The sequence below is a fragment of the Mchenga conophoros genome, linkage group LG12 (assembly GCF_057382185.1).
Source record: "Mchenga conophoros isolate Kocher_MC1m ecotype Shallow Benthic linkage group LG12, M_conophoros_male_GT1.1, whole genome shotgun sequence".
Classification (NCBI taxonomy): Eukaryota; Metazoa; Chordata; class Actinopteri; order Cichliformes; family Cichlidae; genus Mchenga; species Mchenga conophoros.
Window position 1 is genome coordinate 7,513,140 of NC_140537.1, and position 25,368 is coordinate 7,538,507.

Here is a 25,368-nt window from a genome sequence, read left to right on the forward strand (position 1 = left end):
GCATAAATCTAGAGTGGGTTCCTAAAATAACTGATGCATGATGCAGCATGCATTTCTGACTTAGTTACAAAGGCAGGGTCACGTTTTCTGTACAGTCACTCCAAGGTTACACTGTCTTTGTTTAAACTGCAAAAAAGAAAAGTTATACTGCTGTTTTTTTCCTTTATTTTCTTATTAGTGTGTGTGCATATGACTTTTGCCATTATGATACATTTTACTGACGTATGTCTGCTTTACCTGTCCGTCAAAGGTGTAATGACAAGCCTTTCGGTACACCCCAAGAATTCATTCTGGTAGACAAAGCCCACATCTGTAATGTTGATGATCATCTTGTCTGAGTCCTCATTGAAGTAGAAACGGCACTGCTTCAGCCATTCAAAGTCACTGGAGCTTTTGACATGCAACCGGCACTAGGTGGAGAAAGGGTAGCGATAAGAGACAGGGAAAGAGGGAAAGAGAGAGCAGAAGGAGACAAGGGGATGGAAACAGAAGTGAAGGGAGAAGGGAGATGGCATGTGAAGAATAAGAAATTGAAGGGCACCACTCAGAAGATTATTTGAAAAGAGAGATGAAAGCCAGATAAAAGAGGGGAAGAAAGGTGGAAGGGCGGGATGTGTGAGGAGGGATTTCGGTGACAGGAGGGTAACATTAAAAGGGTGGAAAGAGAAGAGAAGCAAGAAAGTGGAGGATGAACGAAGAGGTCATGAAGTGAAATGGGAAGAAAGGAAGGTAAAGGATAGGGGAGAGTGAAAAGGAGGGAAGAGAAAAGTCCAGCAAGTTAAAATGATGCAAATGGGAAAAAGTACAAAATGAATTAGAATAGTAATGAATAGAAGAGATAAAAAGCAGAATATGTGTGAGAAAAAATACAGTGGGGGTAGAAAAGTAGCAGTGTGATATATTATTGGAGAGGAAATAAGGTGAGGCAAAAATGTGTTTAGAAACAAACAGGACAAAGGAACATGAGCAGGACAAATTAATGGTATGAGCTAAATAAATACAAATGATTTTAGAAAGAACTGAAAAAACACATCCAAATAAAGTTTCTTCAAACTGCTTCTATTAACCTTGGGGTTCAGCAACATGCTTATTCTGCCTTAAGTGGAGATTCAAACACAGTCGTGACTTTAAATATTACTTGACTGCCATTAAAACCCCTCTGACTACTTTCGACAGAATTTACTCGCTGCAGTAAACAACATTTTGTATTCTGACATGGCAGCCCTTGGGAGTCTGAATATCAAACACAGTTTACAGAGTGGTTGCTATTTTGAGCCGGAGATTCTAATCTTGAACAGAAATTGCAAAGCGTTCATGTGCACAGTTCAGCGTCAGTCTAACTGATCCCAGCTCGGATGTCTCTGGCCTCTTTTCACCGAATGATCAACATACTCACCAGTTCATCAAATATGTCCCTCTGGTGGACATGAATAGTGATGAGGGTCTCATACTTGGTCCTCTCCACAGCCTCCAAGTCTCTTGTGGTCATGTCAATCAGGGTGTTAAGGAGATCCAGGAAGAACTGGTTGGTTTTGGACATGATGCGACGATCGTATCGGGCATTGGTCAGAGCTTCTTCTGAGTCCCTTGTTCAAATCATCTGAATACCCAGTAACCCCACCTACATTAATGTGCAAAAAACAAAACACATCAAAATGGTCAAATGTACCGATGACCTTAGAAATCTAACTATTGTTTTGATGAAGGAATACTATAGCAGTTTAGTACCACACCCCAAGATTTACAGAGAAAATAACAGCCCCAATTCCCAAAAGTTGGGATGCTGAGTACAATATAAATAAAAACAGAACGCAATGATTTGCAAATCTCAATAACCCATATTTTAGTCACAACAGAACATAGAAACAATAACAAATACTTATAGAAAACACACCCTTTTAAGAAAAAAAAAATACTTGTTCACTTTTAACAACAGTCAGTAAACATCTGGGAACTGGGGAGACCAGCAACTGTACGTGGGTAAGGAATATTGCCCAGTTCTATTCTGACACAGGATGTTTCCAGGTGGTGAACAGTCTGGACTGATGTAAGGCAGTTAAAAACCCAGAGTATCCTTCTACAAAGTATGCGATTTAGCTGAAATATGCAGGTTGTTCCCTGAAAAAGACAGGGACATGACTGGATTGGAGCATATTTTGCTCTAAAACATTTAGATACTTTTCAGCAATGGTGGTATCTATCCAGATGTGGAAGCTGCCAGTTTCATAGGCACTAATGCACCCCCATACCATGAGAGAGAGCAGAAAAAGACAGATTGCGTGAGGATGTGGTCTCCATGTTGTATAAAAAGTTTTCCACATTGGCTCAGTCAGTGTTAAATGACCTCTGGTCCAGAGAATATAACGGTGATTCTGGATCATGTTCACACATGGCTTTTTCTTTGCAGCATAGAGCTTTAGCCTGTACAGCAAACTGTGCTCCCACACATTGATTTTCTGGAGGTGTTCCTGAGCCCATGCAGTGATTTCCATGACAGAATCAGGTCTGTTTGTAATGCAGTGCTGCCTGAGGGTCTGAAGCTCGCAGGCATCCAATATTGATTTTCAGCCTTGCACACAGAGATTTCTCCAGATACTTGAAATCTTTTGATATCACGTAACGTAGATGACGGGAAATTCATATTTGCAATTTTACACTAAAGAACATCATTCTGTAATTGTTCTACAATTTTAGTTTTTTGCAGATTAGTGAAACTCAGCCCAATTCTTTCATCTAACATGCTCTATTTATATCCACTCATATTACTGAGCTGTTGCCAGATATCCTAATTAGTTGCAAAATGTTCCAGCTGTTTTTTTTACTACCACTAATTTATCCAGACTCTTGTTGGCTGTCGTTGTAGTCATTAAATTCAAAATGAGCCAATATTTTATCTCAAAATAGTTTTCTCAGTTTTAAACATTTGCTAGATTTATTATATGGGTTTATAAGACTTGCGAATCATTGCATCCTATTTTAACTTACATTTTGGAGCATCCCAACTTTCTTTAGAATTTATTTTGGAGTTTATTACAATGTTCATAGTAGATTGCCTCTTTAGGCTACACAGGTTTCTGTTTTTGAGCAGCGCCGTCCTTGCTCCACAAGGATAGCCAGTTGTGGTCGAATCAATGTTTTAAAACGTTTGCGGATTAGTTCCTGGATTTGGACAATGACTTACTTGAGATGGGAAGGAGTTGAGGAAGTCAATTAGCTGGAAGCCAGAGTCCTGGATAGCCAGAGCAGCTTGTCTGATCACAAGGTGCAAAGACCTCTGGGATTCTTTCAGCAGAGCATTGAGCCACACCTCCACGTTCCCTTCAGCTGTGACGGGACGATCCAGCTCCACAGTCTCTCCCTTGCGTGATGACACGGCCAGAATGCGGTCATATATCTGTGAAAGGCAACACTGATTAGATCGATTATTATAACTACAATGATGAAGTTATTTTTCTTATAAAAAGTATATTTTTCAAATTCTACATTACTCTGATTAGTTCATTCAATTTGACATTACAGCAGCTATTATATTTTATTACTTTCATGTTACAATCACATATTTTTCAGAAGGTTAAGTGTTTAAGATAAACAACAAAAAAAGAACATAATCCACCTTTTCATGAAACTGGACACACTTGATATTGTCAAAGACATTGAGAAGGTGGGCCTGGATGGTGTGGGAGTCAGAGGCCTGGCCCAGGATCTCCAGCAGGGCAGGATCAGAGACAAAGAAGAAACGAGGAAACAGCAGACGCTTCTTCTCCAGATAACTGTTTGACCACATAATTTTAAAAAAATCAATACAAAGTATCATCTGACAGACAATACAATAAACCAGATAGTTAACTGTACAGCATAAAAAAGGAAATCAGTCACTTCACTTACCCTCACTACTGATTATCGTTTAAAATCTTCTACCTTTCTTTTGGTGGTTAAGTTCATTAGAACCTAAAAATAAGGGCCATGGTGGTGTTTTAAGTTTTTTCTACTCACCCTGTTAGAGACTTCTGACAGATCTCCAGCTGTTCGAGGAGATGTGGAAGCAGCTGTCCCATGGTCTCATCCCCCACGCATGACTGTACCACATTGGGCATTTCATGGGCTCGCATCATGATCTTCACCCATGACTTATCAATGTTAGAGAAACGCTTTGCTTCCTAAAAAGATTGAGTTAGTCAATTATCTCATGATCACTGTTTGACTGTTTTATTATTTTATTTTGTATTTGGTTATTTCTTTTAAATGCTTGGACGCTGTTTGGCGCTGATTTTAGAATTAAGCTCGTAAAACAATCTTACAAAGGCAACATTTCACTATTATTTCTTCTTCTTTTAAATGTCAAAACACTGTGGCCTGAAAACATTGCCTGGACCAGTGATTTATTTTGCTCAAGAGACTGAAATATAATTTTTGAAAATGAAAATAAAAGAAACTCAACGCCTGGCACATTAATGCACTACTGCACCTAAACACCCAGAATATTGTCCAGAAATCTGATAATGATGTAAAGATAGAATTTTTTTATGTAAATTGTGTAACTGCAAATGAGTAATTTCAGTTCAGTTCACTTGTTTGCCTTTTAAACTGAAATTGCCTTTTAAACTGCATTTGGAGTCCATGTTTAAGCCTGATAACCAATATGAATCACATCCTGAAATGTTGTTCACCTTAGGCAACTGTTTGGCGATATCTCCACCCACAAACACAGCCTCCAGATAGATCCACAGGTTCTGGACAGTCATCCAGTGCTCGATAATATCAGTGGTGTTGGAGAGATTCTGAACCCACTTCTGAATCTGGGCTTTAAATGGGGTGTTGTACCTGAAAAAGAAGGTAAATCTTCACGTTCGCCTTACTTAGGGACGCACACCTGTGTGTGGCTCGTCTAATGTCTAGATTTCCCACAGCTGTGGAAGAAGATCATCACTACCGACACTAATGATAATGACACTCAACACTGCCGTACCGGTTGCTCGTAAGGGATCCCAAGATCATTAGGCTATCCTCCATGCTGGCAATGATCTCTGATGTGCTGTCTCCTCTCAGCAGCAACTCCCCACGGGTCTTAAAACTGGCAAATGTAAAAGTCTTGTTGTCCCACTCAGCGATCACTTGCTTCAGCTTTTGTTCAATATCACGCTCTTTCACAGCACTGATGCAGATATCCTGCACAAGAATCCTGCCCCCCAAATGTTTTTAAATGTTAGCAATAAAAATGCTGATGGCAAACAGATGCATATGCACTGAAAAAACAGGATTGGTGTTTGCACTGAACAGGACCACCTATCAGTTAATTCAATATATTACTCTTTAAACTTTTTAAATGTTTTCATTTCCTCCAAACAATTTTCCAAACTTGTATTTTATTTGGAATTTATTATATCAAATAAAAAAGAAAACACATTGAATTAGCAGCTAATGATTCGTTTGTACCTCAATCTCTTCTTTATACTTGAGTAGAGGAGCCTCCATTATGTTACGCAGCTTGAATGTATCAGTTTCCACCTCAAAGGTATGGCCAGTCACCTGGATACAAAACAGGACAAATTACAGCTATTATCATTATCATTAGGTTCTGGTGATGACTTGATTTCAGTCAATAACATTCAGTTGCAGTGCTACACCAGTGGCCATGTTTCACTAACCTCCGTTATCCTCTTCCAGTGCCGGGCCATCATTGCTTTGTTAGTCATGAGTTCCAGCAGGGGGCAGCACTCACTGAATTCATCAATCGTTTTCTTCAGATCCTGAAAGGCCTGCCACTCTTTCAGAGCACGAGGCAGTTTTCGACACCTGGTAGTTCACAGGACGTGACAGTCAAACTCATATTTATTGTCTTCTTTCTAAACTACACTTTAGCTTTGCTGAAGTCAAGTAAAGTTGACATGAACTAGATTAGATGTATAGTTGACATTTTGTTTGTTAAAGGAAAAGTATTACAACACACTTCAAGTTTGGTATTAACGCTACAAGAGTCATTGGATTGGACAACTTGTTGAGTATCCTTCCTTACTAGCACAGAGCAAAAGTTCATGCATCAGTGTCTGTTCATAGCTTCACTCAACCAAATCAACACCTCCACAACAGATAGCTGACATTTCTGCCAGAGGAAACAAATATCCTCTCTTCTTCAGCTCTGACTATAGCTCTATATTTTCCTTCTGACTGCTTCTAATGTTTATCTAGATTTTCATTGTCAAGTAATCCCTTCCAGCTATATTAAAACTTGTTCTTAATTTCTTTAGGTAAAATAAACTAGCCTGTAGCCTATTAGCCTCTTTCCCCTTCAGTGTCCATTTGACACATGCTGGACAAATGTGACCACATAAAGGGCAAAGATTAGCTTTGCATTGTGAGACTGAAATATTAATGCAGTGTTGATGAAGAACAGGAAGCTTTGTTTCTGCCACTGGAAAAAAAAACAACTTTTTTTGTTGTTATGTAAAACTTTTGGGTTAGTATTTCGAAATTATAACATCTCGAAACAAGTTTCCATATTGTAGCAAGTGAGAGGAAGCAGTTTCTTTAATGCCTGAAAATAAGAGTGATGTTTATGGATGGACTAATGAAAATCATTTAATTTAATTCTGCTTTTTTTTTTTTCTCTTTGTGATGTCACCAATTCCTGCAGTAATGAGAGGGCTTGATTACACAGTATGAGAAGGTTATTTTCTCACATAGTCAGTTTTGTTTGTTTCCAGTTCAGCTTCTTTCCTGAAAACGTCTCCTTCTTCATTAACATATTTTAAGCTCATGTTACTACATCTACAGTTAAAAGAGTTCAACAGTTGCTTGAATAAAAAACAAACAAATAAATTGCCAAACCTCGTCTGAAAGTCGAGCAGCTCATTATTAATCTTCTCGATGCAGATGTCAGCCCAGAGGATATCATAGTAGCCATTAACTGTATCGATGACATTGTTGTAAAGGCCGTACAACTTCTGCAGCAGAGCCAGTTGCTTCCTAATCTCCAATAGCTGAGGATGCTGGGTAACAGGAAGTCCAAAGAGCTCTTCGCCTCCCGTGTAAGTGATGTACTTCCTGAACAGGTTGTCAAATCGATTCTGAAGAGGAGAAGAGCTACGATTAGGTACAGCTTACGCTCTGATGGACTTTAAAACATTACACATTTGAGGTAAAACATTTGCAATTATCTGAGTATAATTTATACAGAATAAAAAATCTGTCTTTTGCTAACCATGAAATAGAAACTGTAACAGTATAATAATAGTAATAATAATAATAAAAATATAATAGCTCTTTTAACATCAGTTTCAAGTAACTACTTTTCTGAGGCATCAGGTCAATGCAGGATCTAAATATTTACTAACTGACAGAGAGACAAAATAATTAATCACTAACCAACCTGGAACATGATCAGCCGGTCACTGGCATCTTGGGGTGCAAGTCCCACAACCATGGGACCATCCTTAAACAGAGAGGGAAAAGTGTCATTTTAGTAGCTATTATTAAAACTAACCTTAACTGTAATTAACTGAGCATTTATTTGTTGAATTAAAATAAAAAGTTTAATTGAAACAGAGCAAACAGCCATAGATACTTTACCTTTTCATAATCTTGATAAAAGTGTTGGCAGTCTTCCAGAAAGGTCTCCACATTGCTGACCAGTTCTTCTCTGAAGTTTGGCTGCAAGGCGACCAGCTCGTTCTGCACCTCTGTGCTCCGGGACAAGAGCTTTTCCCAAGTGTAGCGCAGAGTATCCACTTTTTCAGCCTCCTCTTTAGCCACTGACAGTTCATACTTATGGAGCATGGCATAGGACTCCTGTGAGGAAAAATAAGATACTAAGTCTTCCACCTGACAAAAACTAGAATGTGCAAATGTGTAATTATTTCTTTCTGAGCTTCTTGTACAGACTCATAAAGTCAAACAGCTAAAAATGTCTCTTTCCCACTGTGTGTATTTGTGTGTATAAAAAGAGCTTCGATAAATATGTGATGCTGTGGTTTACCTCTATGGGCCCAACTTGAAAATCAATAGATATCTGGTGCTCTCTGATCTCCTTCAGTGCGGCCATGGCAATACGAATATCATCCAGGTCTTTGATCTGTCGATTCAGTTTCTTTCCTGCTTCATCTACAAAAGCAAAAATGTGCTCCATCTCTGAGCGACATTTCCTGTTACAGTAAAGTCCGTAGTCCACCATCCAATTCTTGATTTCAGCAGAGAGGGACATCTTTAAGGGTGCTGGCAGGAAGTAATATGAGCATGCAGAGAGCATCATTTAACTTGCTGAAAATCTCAAAAATCTCATTCATGCCGGTTTTAAATTTGTAACTTAATAAGACCTGTGAATAGCGCCAAGGCTCCTACAGCAATATACTCTGGTTCAGAGTTTACTTCCAGCTCTAGATCTCGATAGAAAAGAATCTGGCTCTCAAACTCCGATAACAAGGGACTCCCCTCGATAAATCTGTTCAAAACACAAACAAAAATAGCACTAGTGCGATGTCAGATAAGCAGATTTATATAGAAACCATACATTTCAACGTACTTCCTCATGGTCTCTTCACGGTCTTTCCTCCAGATGTGATGGTAACGGCTAAAGTGATGTAGAGCGGTCACCACTTCCTGCACATTAATATCAACAGGAGAATATGAAATGAAGTGCACTTATAGAAAAATAAAAGACATTTATATTCATTAAATATACAGAAATATAGATGAAAATATCTGTTGTAAATGTGGGATAAAGAAATATAAAAAGTGTATGGCATGATTTAATAAAAGACAGCTAAGTTTGGATTAGTTTCATATAAAAAATAGCTTAATTAAGTGCCATGTACCTTTTTACTGGAGGTGATAGAGGTGCTAAGTACAGAGATTAGCTTGGCTATTTCCTTGTTCTCAGACACACTCTTGTAGTAATTTCTGGCTTGGAACGGGATGGCCTGGATCATAGAAGCTGACATGTCTGAGGTACTGCCATCTGAAAATGACAGAATTTCACAGAAAACACATTGAGCAGAAATGATGGACATTATTCTTCCAAATATTAACTTCTGGGCTTTTAAAATAATTATATGTTACAGGTCTTTTTACAAGAGAACATGTTAATAATGGAATTACTTCCATTTAGTTTTTCTCTCTCTGTATATATAATTTCTAAAAGTAAAATGTGCTTTTCATAGTGGAAATTGATTATCCCTGCCGCTTTCTAATTAAATATGTATTTAATTTGCATTAAATATGAAATTCTTGAATATTTTCCTCCCCAAGCAATATTATGTGTTTCTGCCCCTGGTCAGATATTTGCTTGCTCTGCTGAGCTGTAAAATCGAGTTGTAATTGTATGCTGAAAACAGCAAATCTTAAAATTTTAAAAATGAGTGAGCTGACACAGTTGGGAGCTGTTGAAGGTCTGAGGTTAAGCTATGAAAGTGATAATGTTCTCTATTACCAGCCAAGCTTCTGTATGTTGTTGCTCCGTCCTCTGTTTCGCTCTCAGAGCTGTCTTGTTTCAGTGCTGCCATTCGCCTTTCATTCATTTGTCTCTGGAAAGGGGAATGTAAAACCTCCGGGTTTATTTAGTACACTGCTGGACCACGACAATATTAGTTTAAAAAGAGCAGTTCTAACAGTTTATTACAGTTATCAAGCTAAATGTCACAAATTGATTTTTCCTTTATTCACCTTAGATATCCTTTCTTTGCTCCACTGGCTGACTCCTTTGCTGACACTGACTACACACTCTACAGCGCGGTTTAGAGCCTGTTGAACCTCCTCCAAAGCTGGAACCATGACAATGTTAGGGATGGAAAGGGTCATGTTTACTCTGAAGATTGCATGGTGATCGCTGCTTTTGCCATGGCTGGTTGGGTCACTTGCAGCTTCAGAGGGAGAGAAGGGTAACACACATAAAGTATTGGAATAGACATTTTATGAGCTTATTTTAAATATTTTAGGCCTTTACAGAAATATAGCAAACAATTAAACAAGACGCACCAGAGAAGTGTATGAGCGAGGACGTATGTATGCGCTTGCGCAACATCTCAAGGGTGTTGCGTGTCACTTTGAGCAAGGCATCCACATTACGGTGGTTGAAGTAGGACAGCAGCTCCTGGGCTTCCTGCTCCATCACTTCCATCAAGTCCCTCTTCTTCTTCCTCCTCACCAACGGAGAAGAAGGACCAACACTAGCAGAACGTAGCAGCGTGTTTCTGGAGAAGAGACGCTCGTCATCACCTAAGAAGGTGACACGTTTACAGTCAATACGAACACCTTCAGCAACACTTCACCTTGAATAAATCAGCATTATAATAAAAGTAAAAACAACAAGGTCCTAAAAAAGGTAATCCCCTTTCCTTTAAAAACCTTTGAACTGCCTTTTTTAACTTGTCTCTTACAGCATTGAATCATAATTATCACACTGTATTGTGTTTGATCGTGAAAGGAAACTGTCAGCATACCTTCACTGTCATTGTGGTCTATGGTCTTGCTCTCTGTGCAGCTTTCTTCCTCAAACTTCTCCACCTCCTCTCTCTGATTGTGGTCAAACTCTAGCAGCATGTTGATCAGTTCATTAGCTGCCTCCTCCACCAGTGAGCTCTTCATGTTCACTTTCTGGGCTTGTCTTATGCAAAGGTCCTAGACACATGCAGATATACAGTTCAGTTCAATGTAATTAATCTTTAGAATAAGAAATAATGTTTAAATACAGAAAAAAGTATTTTAAATGTGTGAGAATTACCAAAACCACTTAATAAATATTGATAGCATCTTTCAGATGTCTGCATAGTTACACAGACTTAGTAGAGCAACAATAACCCAGCGGATACTTTTATTTTATTTGTCTTCGTTTACCCTGGTGGTTTGAACAAACTCCTCACAGGTCACAGGCTCATCCTCTGGCAGGACACACAGGTTGGATATGCTCATCTCCTGCAGTACTGCTTCTATTCTAAACTCCACCAGGTCATTCACTCTGTCCATCAGCAACTCAAGATCAGCTAAACAGACAAAAAAAACCACACAAAAGAGAAAGGGAGGGACACAAACCCACCAAAAATAAGGGAAAGAGGGAAAAATCAAGGGGAACTTGTTATGCGTTTGAACAAAGGAGAGAACAGTGATAAACAGACAATTCAGTATAAAAAAAGACAATGTGTAGAGAGAGAAAGAATCTATTGAATATATGAGTGTTACTTGTGAGAAAGCCACCTATGCAATAAATCCATTAATCACACGCAGCCAGTGCTGAGTTGCAGGAATGTCTCGTGTCAGCGTGTACAGGATCGATCTCGTTACATTTTTTGCTTACCCAACACTTTGTCGATGCGGTCGAGATACTTGTCAATATTCAGAGATGTCCAGTTGAGGGAGGTCAAACCCAGTTGTATAGCCTCATCCACCTGTCAAGTAAGTCATGTATGGTATGATGATGGTGATGCACTTTGTAAGCAACCTGCTGTGACAGTCAGTCTCATACCTGTCACCAGTTTAATGCTTAGAAAAGATTCATGACGAAACCAAGCAACAATAAAAAAGGATCTAACATTTTTTTGTGTGTTCTTCTGACTTACTAGAGACAACTGAAAATAAAAACATAAAATCAAATGAAATCAAATAAAATGAGTCCTATTTTGAACTTTTATGTAATCACATGACGCTCGATCATGGGATGCTGGGTTGGACTGAAATGCAGGACTTTGCAGAGAAATATAAAATCAAAACAAAGCTTTATTAGCTAGCACTGGCAAACATAATTTAGCTAACTGGAGCGCGCACAACATGAAGGATTTGACATCGACATGATAAAGAACAGAGGGAAACCATCCATCCTTAGACTACGATGACTGAGAACCTTCACAGACACATCCATCCATCCATTTTCTTACCCTTATCCGGGGCTGGGTCTTGGGGCAGCAGCCTAAGTAGAGAAGCTGAGACCTCCCTCTCCCCAGTCACCTCCTCCACTACCCAAAGCTCATGACCACAGGTGAGGGTAGGGACAAAAACTAACTTTGAGTCAAGCTCAGTTGCTTTGATCTCTTGCCCAAGATGTTGATTTTTTTTATTTTTACCAAAGTTCATTTTTTGGGTTAAATAAAAAACACTTTTTTGGACTTTAACCTGTGCCTGACTGTCCTTTACTGTTCGGTCAATCACTCTAGGATTCCCAATCCCAGCCGGCCACCTCGCACCAAGGGCGCGTCTCCAGGAGACTAGTTCCAGAGCCCAAGCCATTCACATCCACCATATCTAGCCGCTACCTCTCAACACTCACACACTAACTCAGGCTCCTTCTCCATGAGAGAGGTGACATTCCATGTCCCAATTGCTAGTTTTGGTAGCCGAGGGTCGGTCCACTTACCTTAGCTACATGTGGCATGGCCAGCTGTTCAAAGACACTCTGAATCTTGGCACGCACTCTAGTGTTCTCGCTCAACATCAGCTGAAATGAGATAGATGCATGTTGGAGCATTTTTGCAATCACACAAAAGGGATGAACTGAATTTTTCAGTTGACAATAAAATGGGTTTTTGTCGATTTTAGTCATTTTAAAAAATCTGTGTGGAATTTAAACACAATTCCAGGATGTTTTATACTCCTACAGGGAGTGCAGAATTATTAGGCAAGTTGTATTTTTGAGGAATAATTTTATTATTGAACAACAACCATGTTCTCAATGAACCCAAAAAACTCATTAATATCAAAGCTGAATGTTTTTGGAAGTAGTTTTTAGTTTGTTTTTAGTTTTAGCTATTTTAGGGGGATATCTGTGTGTGCAGGTGACTATTACTGTGCATAATTATTAGGCAACTTAACAAAAAACAAATATATACCCATTTCAATTATTTATTTTTACCAGTGAAACCAATATAACATCTCCACATTCACAAATATACATTTCTGACATTCAAAAACAAAACAAAAACAAATCAGTGACCAATATAGCCACCTTTCTTTGCAAGGACACTCAAAAGCCTGCCATCCATGGATTCTGTCAGTGTTTTGATCTGTTCACCATCAACATTGCGTGCAGCAGCAACCACAGCCTCCCAGACACTGTTCAGAGAGGTGTACTGTTTTCCCTCCTTGTAAATCTCACATTTGATGATGGACCACAGGTTCTCAATGGGGTTCAGATCAGGTGAACAAGGAGGCCATGTCATTAGTTTTTCTTCTTTTATACCCTTTCTTGCCAGCCACGCTGTGGAGTACTTGGACGCGTGTGATGGAGCATTGTCCTGCATGGAAATCATGTTTTTCTTGAAGGATGCAGACTTCTTCCTGTACCACTGCTTGAAGAAGGTGTCTTCCAGAAACTGGCAGTAGGACTGGGAGTTGAGCTTGACTCCATCCTCAACCCGAAAAGGCCCCACAAGCTCATCTTTGATGATACCAGCCCAAACCAGTACTCCACCTCCACCTTGCTGGCGTCTGAGTCGGACTGGAGCTCTCTGCCCTTTACCAATCCAGCCACGGGCCCATCCATCTGGCCCATCAAGACTCACTTTCATTTCATCAGTCCATAAAACCTTAGAAAAATCAGTCTTGAGATATTTCTTGGCCCAGTCTTGACGTTTCAGCTTGTGTGTCTTGTTCAGTGGTGGTCCTCTTTCAGCCTTTCTTACCTTGGCCATGTCTCTGAGTATTGCACACCTTGTGCTTTTGGGCACTCCAGTGATGTTGCAGCTCTGAAATATGGCCAAACTGGTGGCAAGTGGCATCTTGGCAGCTGCACGCTTGACTTTTCTCAGTTCATGGGCAGTTATTTTGCGCCTTGGTTTTTCCACACGCTTCTTGCGACCCTGTTGACTATTTTGAATGAAACGCTCGATTGTTCGATGATCACGCTTCAGAAGCTTTGCAATTTTGAGACTGCTGCATCCCTCTGCAAGATATCTCACTATTTTTGACTTTTCTGTGCCTGTCAAGTCCTTCTTTTGACCCATTTTGCCAAAGGAAAGGACGTTGCCTAATAATTATGCACACCTGATATAGGGTGTTGATGTCATTAGACCACACCCCTTCTCATTACAGGGATGGACATCACCTAATATGCTTAATTGGTAGTAGGCTTTCGAGCCTATACAGCTTGGAGTAAGACAACATGCATGAAGAGGATGATGTGGACAAAATACTCATTTGCCTAATAATTCTGCACTCCCTGTAGTTACATGCAGCTTTGATCATTTGGTTGTTCACTGTATGCATTTTTGAAATTTTAGCTACAACTGTGTGCTATGCTCACCTGTATTCTATTGTAGTGTTTCTTAAAGACGTCCTGTTTTTGCAGCAGTAGAAGAGCAAAGGGAGGGATTGCCAAATTCATCTTTGTCATGCAGTTCACCTCTCTGATCTGCGTCAGAATCTCTGGGTCAAAGTTCACAAATAACTCGCCAGTTTCTGGAGATCTGACCAGAAGAGAGGCTTGCAGGCCAACTTTGGCATCCTCCATCTGCGTTGAGGTGTTTAGTGAGGTTTATGTGAAGAGATGCAGGGAAAATGTGTGAATAAGAGGGGAGAAAAGATGTTCATTCAGTTTGTGTTTCAGATCCTCAAACTAATTTTAATATTAGACAAAGATAACCCAAGTATGGACAAAATGTAGTTTTTTCCAGCAAGAACTGCAATGATTCTTTTATCTCGCTGTAGAAGAACTTTGCCTCTTTCTTGTTTACAGAATTGTTTTAATTCAGCCACACTAGAAGGTTTTCAAGGACAAGTCATGGCAAAACACCTCAATCTGATTTAACTCCAGACTTTGACCGGGCCACTCCAAACCCTTCATTTTGTTTATTTATTTATTTGTCATTTCCACTTTATTTGTCAGTGACCAAGCAAAAACAGAACCTCTGTAGAGAAAGGATGCATTGTACCAGATTTAGCTGCTAGCTTGTTTTCATCTGCAGCTCCTGAGACGTTGAGACATTCATAGGTGGACTTCCTGGTGTTTTTCACATCTGTTGTCCTGCTACATAACCCAATTACACTTCAGTTTGTGCCACTTCAAGGCACAAACTGATGGCCAGACATTGTCCTTCAGGAGCTGGTGTGATATTGCTTTTATGAAATGCTGCATTAGTTTTGTGCTGGATGTCACTCTCATCAGTCCACAAAATATATCGGGGAGCATTAAGATGTTTTTTGGCAGATCTGAGTTTGGCAACAGTGGGACTGATTTGATGAAAGAGTTTTCATAGTTGACAGTTTAGTTTTTACAATGGGGTTTAGTGTTTTAGCAATTCAGAAAAACTCTAATACACCTGTGCTTTTCCCAGCAACTGAGGCTTTTACCCTGCACAGTTTAAGGTATGATAAAGCACTGACCTTATAAATGGCACAAAATACACATTTTAGCTGGGAGCTGGTCATTCACAGGGGAAAGGCTCCATTGTACAACAACAACAACAGTAGTAATAGTAATAATAAATTATTATTAGTCAGGCAAGTATATCATATACCAAACATGCTTCCAAACTAATGACATTTTTTGCATTCTTCACATCAGGTCAAAATGTACTTTTTTTTAAAAAGTGACTGGCACTGCGGAAATGGATCTACAGCACCACTTAAGAAATTGTAAAGAACTTCTAACAACTTATTTACAGCTTGAAATACGTGTATGACATTTATTACACACAGATTCAGTGAACCCAATCCAAAGAGGAAGTCTGGAAGTCCGCCATTTTGAATGTAAAATGACATTTTGGCACAGTTTTAGTGTTTTCCAGGCATCGCTGGTTTACACATTCGCCTGCAAAGTGAGAGGTCACTGGTTAAATTCCATTTGGTTACTTCAGGAACTTTTTGGGGTTACTTCAGAAAGGGACATCTTCGTCAAAGCCATGTTTGTGGTGGAATTTTGATCATTTATCACTGGACATAAGATTTTCATCTCTAAAAATGTATTTTGTCCAGTCTGTCCCAAACTTCACACTTTTGATGACAGTCTGGCGACGACTACATGCCAATATCTGGTCACACATGGTGCCACAGTTCTCACATAACATTTTAATCAAGACTACCCCACTGTGATTGAAGCATTTCTTGCAAAACAATCATAACCAAACAAAACCTTTCCTGTTCTGTAAATGAACAGTAGGACAAAATGATTACTAGTCATTGCGGAAAGCACAATTAATGTTTTTGTTTACATCGTTGGAACGAGGAAAAATTCCCCCACCACAAAAACAGAAATACTCATGAAAGCAACCTGTAGTGCAAACACGAGGGCTGAATTTATTACTTCCTGCACTAGAAACCTGCCGATGTTGCTGATATGGATAGATCACCAGTCTTCCTTGTCTTTATCTTATTATCTCCTGTTGAGATGTCGCAGCAGAAAATGCAGCCTGGCCTGTTGAAACATTGTTTTTTTTTAGTGTTTCAACTGAAAAAATAGAATGCCTTTGATCCAAATGGAATGCATCTTGTGAAAAAAGGTGACATCTTGTGACATCACAAGATGATGACATAGATCCTTTGTTATGTCATCATCTTGCTGAGAGAAAAAACCCTTAAGTAGGAGCTTTGCTCTGTTAAACTTTAATGCTCAACGGACCTTGACCTGACAGCAAGCAAACCCTTTTTGGAGAGTTTTGAGAGAATTTTACTTAGCAATTCACCGACCAAGCCGACACATTTCACCATGTCAGCTCACCCATCCTTCAGCTCAAATGAGCTTGGATTAGTTAAAGGGAGCATTTTGGGAAAGCACTACAAGGTAGAGGCTTTCCTTGGAGAAGGGGGCTTTGGTATTGTAGCCAAATGTCGTGATACCATGACTAACCGAGCTGTGGCTATTAAAGTGAACAAGAGCCGCCCTGATATTCTGCAACAGGCGAAATTGGAAATTTTCATCCTGGAGCAGCTGCGAAGGTTGGATTCAGATGCCGCCAACATTGTTCAGTGGGACGGCTTTTTTCACGACGGAGAGCGGGTTTGCCTGAAATTTGAACTCCTTGATCAATGCCTGAGGGACTACATATGGGACCGGAAAAACCACTGTCTCCCCATAAGCGAAGTCAGGCCAATTTTAGGTCAACTGACAAATGCTCTGTCCCACCTGGGTTCTGTGGGAATGGTGCACGCTGACCTCAAACCTGGAAACATCATGGTTGTAAACCGCCATGAGTCTCCCATCAAAGTCAAACTTATAGACTTTGGCCTCGCATGTCCTGCGTCTGCAGTGATGCCTGGTGACCGTGTGGGGACGGTTGGTTATTGTGCACCTGAGGTTATGCTTGGCCTTCCTTACAATGAAGCAATTGACATGTGGTCTCTGGGGCTGGTAGCTGTGGAGCTTGCTACAGGGCTGCCACTCTACCCTGGAAATGAAGACTATGATGTTTTGAAATTCATCATAGAGACTCAGGGTCAGCCACCAGATCATGTTCTAGACTCTGGCGTCTACACTGAAGACTATTTCATTGAAGACAAAGACAAGCAACAGCGCTGGACATTTAAGACTGACCAACAATTTCAGTATGAGACAGGATATGAGTCCCTGGAGACAAGATGCATAAAACTGACGCGTCTGGATGACCTTGAACAAATAATAATGTTTAGACGAGGACCAGAAGCTGGCCAACGCTTATTTGTCAGCTTAATTAAACAGATGTTGGCCTTGGATGCACACCAGCGGATAACACCCTCTCAGGTTCTCCGGCATCCCTTTTTCAGCCCTAAGAGTTCCCTGTGCATTGACATGAGTGCTGAAATATCACAAAACCCTGTGGTCTTTCAGCACCCTTCAAACTTGGAAAGCAAGAGATCACAGAAAATCAACTGCAGTTTTCAAAACTCGGTTGAATTTTCTCAGCAAGTATTCGTCCACACATCAGCCAGTCCATCATTCAGCTCAGATGAGCTTGAATTAGTTAAAGGGAGCATTTTGGGAAAGCACTACAAGGTAGAGGCTTTCCTCGGAGAAGGGGGCTTTGGTATTGTAGCCAAATGTCGCGACACAACAACCAACCAAGCTGTTGCCATTAAAGTCAACAAGAGCGACCCTGATATTCTGCAACAGGCACATGTGGAAATTTTCATCCTGGAGCAGCTGCGAAGGTTGGATCCAGATGCCGCCAACATTGTTCAATGGAACGGCTTTTTCCACGACGGACAGCGGGTTTGCCTGAAATTTGAACTCCTTGATCAATGCCTGTGGGACTACATAGGGGACCGGAATAAACAGGGTCTCCCCATAAGCGAAGTCAGGCCAATTTTAGGTCAAATCACAAATGCTCTGTCCCACCTGAGTTCTGTGGGAATGGTGCACGCTGACCTCAAACCTGGAAACATCATGGTTGTAAACCGCCATGAGTCTCCCATCAAAGTCAAACTTATAGACTTTGGCCTCGCATGTCCTGCGTCTGCAGTGATACCTGGTGACTTTGTGGGGACGGTTGGTTACTGTGCACCTGAGGTTATGCTTGGCCTTCCTTACAATGAAGCAAGTGACATGTGGTCTCTGGGGCTGGTGGCTGTGGAGCTTGCTACAGGGCTGCCACTCTACCCTTCGGAGAATGACTATGATTATCTGAAATTCATCATAGAGACTCAGGGTCAGCCACCAGATCATGTGCTAGACTCTGGCGTGTACACTGAAAACTATTTCATTGGAGACAAATACAAGCAACAGCGCTGGACATTTAAGACGGAAGAACAATATAAAGGCTCTGTTCCAGGGACAGGACATGAATCCCTGGAGACAAGATACATAATACTTACACGTCTGGATGACCTTGAACAGCTAATGATGTTTAGACGAGGACCAGAAGCTGGCCAACGCTTATTTGTCAGCCTAATTAAACAGATGTTGGCCTTGGATGCACACCAGCGGATAACACCCTCTCAGGTTCTCCGGCATCCCTTTTTCAGCCCTGGCCTCTCTAAAAGGTTCCCATGTATCAACATTGAAAGACCATACTGAATCAGTCTCCAGCATGGCATCTTCCACCCTGGACAAAAGTGATAAAAATACAAACTGGGGTTGGAAAATGACATTAACAGCAAATTACAATGCAAAAATTAATTAAGCTGCTCCAAAAATGATCACTTTGGCTTCTTTTTTTTAAATTTTCACTCCCCCCACCCCAACCAGTCGTGGCAGAGGGCTGTCCCTTCCTGAGCCTGGCTCTGTTGAAGGTTTCTTCCTTTTTAAAGGGAGTTTTTCCTTCCCACTGTCGCTAAATGCTTGCTCATAGGGAAATCTTCTGATTGTTGGAGTGGCCAAAACTCTAGGGGAAGTAGCAATTCTTGTGAAAATTTAAAAAAAAAAGCCTACCAATCTTCAAAGCGCAGCAGTGGACACCTTACCATCACATCAGTCCTTCAATCAGACCTAAAACACCACCTTTACAGAAATAAATTCCATACAAATTGGAAATAAATTGCGTAATAATTGTTGTTTTTGATTGTTTATAAATATATAGAGCTACCCTTCAGCCTCCTAGTAGACATACCTGTGTTATGAATGTGAAACTCCTCTGATTTTCAGAAAAGTTGACCTCTGACCTTGAAGTCAAGGTCATTGAGATTTAAGCTTCACAGAGATTTTCAGTAGATGCAACGATGGTATTGACTTGAAAATTCTACACTATCAAAGACTTAGGTGCCCACAGCACCGCGCCATATACAAAAGATTTTTCTATTCATTTATGTATTATTAGTTTATTTATTTCTTCATCCCGCTCTCTCTCTTTTTTTTAATTCACCTTTCTGTTGCGATGCTCTGGACATTTCTAAACCCCACAAGTTCAGCCTCAATTTTCAACCCAATTTTCCTATACTTTCACTTGAACACGTCCAGCCTTCACCTCTCACCGGTCCTCGTCCCCTCTTCTCACAGCTTCCTGTGTGGCCTCCCAAATCAAACACAGGCCCAAATCAGCCGTTTCTTCTTCTCTGTTCATTCTCTCTTCATCTTTTCAGTCTTTTCTTGGCGGTTAACTCCCAGCATGGCAAATATGAACTCAGACAGTCCAATGCAGTGCTTTCACACAGTCATGTCACTGGTACTCTTTCCAGCTTGTAATTCAGAGCACATGTTCCATTAACATACATGCTGCTGGACCCTTCAGTGTTTTAGGTCAGTTGTACTGTCTTCTGCCTGCTGTTAATTCTTCAAATCTACGGTGTTGTTCTGTCTGTTTTCTGTCTTCATCAGGAGATTGACTGTCCTTTAAGCTTCTTCTCAGGATAAGGGCAGGATGAGAGGTGAAGCTGTAAAATTTCAGCCAAAGCCTGGCCTGTTTGTCGTTCCAATTATGTTAATCTATCATTTTGCCGCTGTACTCATCTGAGGTTGAGCCAAGTCCATGGGCACCTGTATTAACACACTAAGACATTTATTTAATATCATTTTCATTACTATTTCTTAGCACTTTCACTCTCTAATTCCTCTGTTTTCCTTTTGAAACGTCTCTCACAAGCTCACAAGCTATATTCAGACTTCCTGCTTCACTTCCTGCCAGACACACACACACACACACACACACACTCTTCACTTTACTGGATTTTCATCCGTTTCTACAGCCTAATCAAGCTCTTATTTTATGTTCACACTCTATATACCCTCTGTAACTCTACTAATTCTAATATAAAAAGAATGCACCCTCAGTACAGAAAAACAGAAAAGTCAGTGATGCACAAATGTAGCAAAAATAGGAAACATTAGAACTGTAAATGTTTTCTTCCTTGTCTGCAGATTAACAGTCCACAGGTTGGGTGCTTGCACTCTGTTTCGTTCCCTGGAGATGAAGGAGAGAGAGCTCAGAGGACAGCAAGATGGAGGAGTGAAGGAGAAGGTGGTGCAGCTCAGTGTCCAATCAGGAGTGAGCAGTTCTTTCACCACCTTCATTGCTGTCAACAAAGACAACAGAGAGGCGATCCAAGGACCTCTGCACCGCAGACATATTCTACCACCCTGTGAGGTTTGTTTAAAGCAAACAAAGCAATACCATGAAACTGTTAACAGCAGGATGTCAGAGTCAATAGAGAGGACTCAAAAGAGCAACTTCAAATCAAACTATTTATGTAGTAGGTGTTTCTTTGCCAATGTCTTTCCCCTGCATTAGAAAGTAATAAGCCAGATGGAAGTACAACACACATCTATGCATTTCTATAAAAACTGACCTGCCCTGAACTTATAATCTCTCTCTCTCTCTCTTTGTTTTTCCTTAAAGTGATGGCTGTCCATTCGTCCTGTAAAAGTTGTAAATATAAACCTGAATGAATGGGAGTAGAAACTGTGTGTGCGCATGAAGACATGCTTGTGTCGCTGAGATTGAACAGATTTATGTATGTTCACGTAGCCAAGTGATAATCATATATAATAATCACTGAATAGTAATAATGTTATTGAACAGGTTAAACATTTAGATATCACAAAAAGTTGCAAAAAAGCAAAAAAAAAACCCACACACAGCTGTGAAGTCAGCTGCACATGAATAACATTAGTACAATGACAACTTTAATCAGAGTGAGTTCAGAAGATCCAAAAGTGGGACACTAAAAACAAGCTAGTGAAAGCAAAAAGTGACTTTGAAAAATTTATTTCATAGAATTAAAGCACTGATAGGAAAAAAAACTAAACATGAGAAGAATGGCAATCCTGCAGCGACCAATCAAAGAAGACTGTAATGGCTGCATTGTAAAGAAGTGAGTGAAGAAAGCTGATTTTTTTTTAGTTTTTCTGAGATATGCAGAGTTTTAACGAACAATTTGAACACTATTATTCATTTACATTATTTGTTCTCAACAGAGATGGGCAGTAATGCGTTACAAGTAACGAGTTACTGTAATCCGATTACAGGCACTTGCCCTGGTGGCCATTCTTTCAGTGGGCATTTCTCAACAACAACTACAAACACTAGTGAAGTGAATGGGCATTTAATTAAATAATGAAACATTTAATTCAATAATTAATGGCATATTTAATTCATTCATTTTGTCACTCCTGGCCCTCCACACCTCACTGCCATGATTGTTTGTGTAGTTATTGGATTCTAAAACTACTAGAATAGAATAGAAAACACATAAGATGCAGTCTCTGTTTTTTCTTCACCTTATTAATTTGAACTGAACTGAAATAAATCCGTTCTTTTCTGTATGGTAATGACTAGGACCTGTCCCAGCTGTCTCTGGTGGATTCAGTATTGTCTCCAATGTTTCTGATAACTTCCAGTTTGGGAAGTTTCCCATGCAGGTGAGGAATGCAGTGACTGACAGACTACCCCTCCTTCATTTAGGACCCATGCCAAACACTGAGTAAAGACTTCCTTGCATTAAACCTGCATAGCTGTTTTCACATTTATAACAAATCACCTAAGTGACCGGCAGTGATCGTATAGTGCTCTGAGTTGTTGCCTAAACAAGCCCTCTTCAAATCGGAGTTACAGCAGAGAGAATATGGCACTGAAGCAATGATGACAGCTTTAATAACCTATTTTATCTTCAATTATTCTTGTATGAAATTCTCTTAAAGTAGCAACTGAATTTCAACCAACTCAGCTAGCTCTGCATATTTTATTTCCTCTGTTAAAATAAAATGTGGCGGAGCCCAGCTGTAATTGTACCTTGCATTAATATGGTGTATTATTGATGGTGACACAGCACTGCTTAGCATGTCGTCCTGAATCTCAGGTGTGCCAATGACCTGTGCAGTATATGAGGCACTAAAATCCTGGTGGATTTCTGGGATACGAACAGGACGGAGTCATGTGAGCTCTATCAATATTGCACCACTTACGTCTCAGACCTGTATTTATGTATTTATGCACTGAAATCGTGCTGTAATATCCAGTTAACTGTCCACATTTGTACTCTGTTTTTCCATTTATTATATTTTTTTTCATTAATTTGTCTGAAAAAAGATCCACGTTGTAACCAAAGAGAGACTAAATCAATGGTCTCTAATAGCAGCCAAATTATAAGAGCTTTCATTAGTGATGGTGAGATGAAGCCTTGTGATGAACTGAAGCTTTCCATCCAACTGGTCGACTCATGGTTCGAAGCATTGTGACGATTCATTGGCTCTACTGCGCCATCAAGTGGACGATTAAAGTCAGACAGGCTCAATGATTATAATGATGTGATGTGTAAACCTCTAAACTTACAGTTTTTTCTGAATGCTTAAACCCTAACTGTGATTCCTGTAGCACAATCTCTAAAACTATTCAGACTTATAGCAAAACCACTCACTGAGTTTGCAAAACTAAAAGCACATAAACTGCTTTGCACTCAGTTTGCAATTTTGTAACACACACTTTGCAAAACGGTAGGCACAATTCACTGCACAACACTCAATTACCAAATTTCCAACACACTCCTAGCAAAAGTATACACATGTATGGCTATCATTAACACTAATTTGCCAACTGTCTGGCACACTTTCACATGTGAAAACTTTTTTAGATAATTAGTTCACTTTGCAATCAGCCTAAGCACTATAATACAGGTAAGCTGTGTGTGCGGAGTACAATGGAGGGAGCAGAAAGAGTGAGAAGTAGAGGAGGCCGAGGAAGAGGACGTGGAGGTGAAGAAGTAGGATGAAGAGGATGACAAGGACAAGGAGGAGCAAGAGGAAGACGAGGAGGGGGGAGAGGAAGATGAGGAGGGGGGAGAGGAAGGGTAGGAAGAGTAAGAAATAGAATTGCTGATGACAATAGTGGACCATGTAATCAACCATGTAATCAACCGTGGAATGACCCTGAGGGTAGCTGGCCAACGGGTCCAGCCTAACTCGAGCCGCTACACTGTAGCAAGTACCATAAGGACATCTTGAAATGAGAATCGGTTAGTACAGTCACTTCGCACAAAGATTTGTAGCACTGCCATATGCCAATGAGAAACACACCAATACCATTGATGTAAAAATACTGAAATTGTTACTTTACAGAATTGCTAGATGACCAGATGCTGGGGGCAGAGGAAGCATGTTCACTGCAGACCAAGTAACCCATATAGTCATTATGGCGATTGCAAATAATCCTATACTTGGAAATGAACACTTGTGTTTGTTTTGATGTGTTTCAAGTACACCAGTACTTGAAGTTTGGATCCCTCTATGCTTATGGATCTATGACAGAAGTATGAGCTCAAACTGACATAGCCTACCTTGTGCACAGAGAAAGCAAAAGCCAGATGTGTTTTGTATTCATACCATCAGTGTGCAGTTGGCGCATTGTGTGCTTAGTAGATGATGGCTTGTGTGTACTGTTTGATACGGAAACACCATTTTTACGAAGGTGTGAAGAGTTAATCTAGCTGTGTTTGCTTTTGCAAGAGAACTACAATGTTTTGATTATTGGGTGACAGGTTTTCTTATTTGTGTGAAGAGTTTTGCAAAATTAGCCAATAGTTACAAAAAATGTGCTTAGGCATTCAGAAAAAACTGTAATAAACTAAAAGACAGAAATCAGATTATAAGATCTGTGGTGTTGTTGATTTATATTATGGTACTTATCATTTGTGATATTTATTACTGTGTGCATACTTTATTAGGAGAGATGAGATTAAATGTTGTCAGACAAATATTCTCTTCCTTGCTGGTTCCATCGAAGGAGAAATGTTCAAGTAAGTATGTAACTGGGACGTAATCCAATTCCACAACACAATGTGACGGGGAATCAGCTGTGTTTTGCTGCCCAATTTATTTAGAATCTGGTGCAAACCGGCGAGCCAGTTCCTGAATCAGTCACGTGGTACGGACTGCCCGCGAGGCCTCGAACATCACTGCATACGTAATCAAAGCAAGCCTCGATACGCGCTTTACAAAACTACCACGAGATTACCCGACACACGCTTCAAAGCTTCGACACACAGGAGACATCACTACTGCACACAGCCTTCACACGACAACAGGTGCACCACACTGCTAAGTGTGTTTTGTGTTTAGAGTTTTGCTAAATGGGAGACTGAGCTTTGAATAGTGTTTAAGATTTTGGCAACAGTGGGACTGATTTGATGAAAGAGTTTTCATAGTTGACAGTTTAGTTTTTACAATGGGGTTTAGTGTTTTAGCAATTCAGAAAAACTCTAATACACCTGTGCTTTTCCCAGCAACTGAGGCTTTTACCCTGCACAGTTTAAGGTATGATAAAGCACTGACCTTATAAATGGCACAAAATACACATTTTAGCTGGGAGCTGGTCATTCACAGGGGAAAGGCTCCATTGTACAACGACAACAACAGTAGTAATAGTAATAATAAATTATTATTAGTCAGGCAAGTATATCATATACCAAACATGCTTCCAAACTAATGACATTTTTTTGCATTCTTCACATCAGGTCAAAATGTACTTTTTTTTAAAAAGTGACTGGCACTGCGGAAATGGATCTACAGCACCACTTAAGAAATTTTAAAGAACTTCTAACAACTTATTTACAGCTTGA

At 40.1% G+C, this 25,368-nt stretch overlaps 1 pseudogene; it reads right to left on the reverse strand.

Moving 5' to 3' along the window:
* The window catches only part of LOC146562070 (dynein axonemal heavy chain 5-like), a 60,938-nt pseudogene extending 46,513 nt beyond the window's left edge, over positions 1-14,425 (reverse strand).
* Positions 14,426-25,368: the final 10,943 nt, after the last annotated feature.